This window comes from Pteropus medius, unplaced genomic scaffold (genome assembly GCF_902729225.1).
Source record: "Pteropus medius unplaced genomic scaffold, Ma_sr-lr_union100, whole genome shotgun sequence".
In the NCBI taxonomy this organism is placed as follows: Eukaryota; Metazoa; Chordata; class Mammalia; order Chiroptera; family Pteropodidae; genus Pteropus; species Pteropus medius.
Window position 1 is genome coordinate 1 of NW_024340642.1, and position 504 is coordinate 504.

Genomic DNA, 504 nt, shown 5'->3' on the forward strand with positions numbered 1-504 from the left:
TGTCGTTTCAAGGAGAGAGATCTGGGGACGTCTCTCACTCTGCCATGTTTCTGATGTCACTGTTTTTCTTAGCTTTGTTCTCACTTCGGGCACTGCAACTTTTAACTCAATTCTTGAATTCTCATAAAGGTATTTTGGTCTATATATCATTATTAAGTCAATGTTTCTGTGTATAAATGAGGGCTGGGTCATCTTGCTGACATCACTCTTATTACACATTATTTTGTAATGTTTAATATGTTAATAATTAACTTTATTCAGATTGTTGTGTCGTCAAGAAACTATTCATAAATAAGACTCTGATTTGAAAACATGTGAGTAGTCATTGGCATCAAATAGTCAAACAGTCTTTTATTTTTTACTTTTTACACCTACAGCACCTGGTCTTCCTAGGTGGTCTCCCATCCAAGCACTAACCAGGCCCAACCCTGCTTAGCTTCTGAGATTAGACAGGATCAGGCTTGTTCAGGGTAGCATGGCCATAGATGCTTCTTTTTTTCCTTT

General features: G+C 37.3%; 1 pseudogene; it reads right to left on the reverse strand.

The window, feature by feature from the left end:
* Nucleotides 1-368: 368 nt before the first annotated feature.
* On the reverse strand, nt 369-487 carry LOC120581526 (uncharacterized; annotated as a pseudogene).
* Nucleotides 488-504: the final 17 nt, after the last annotated feature.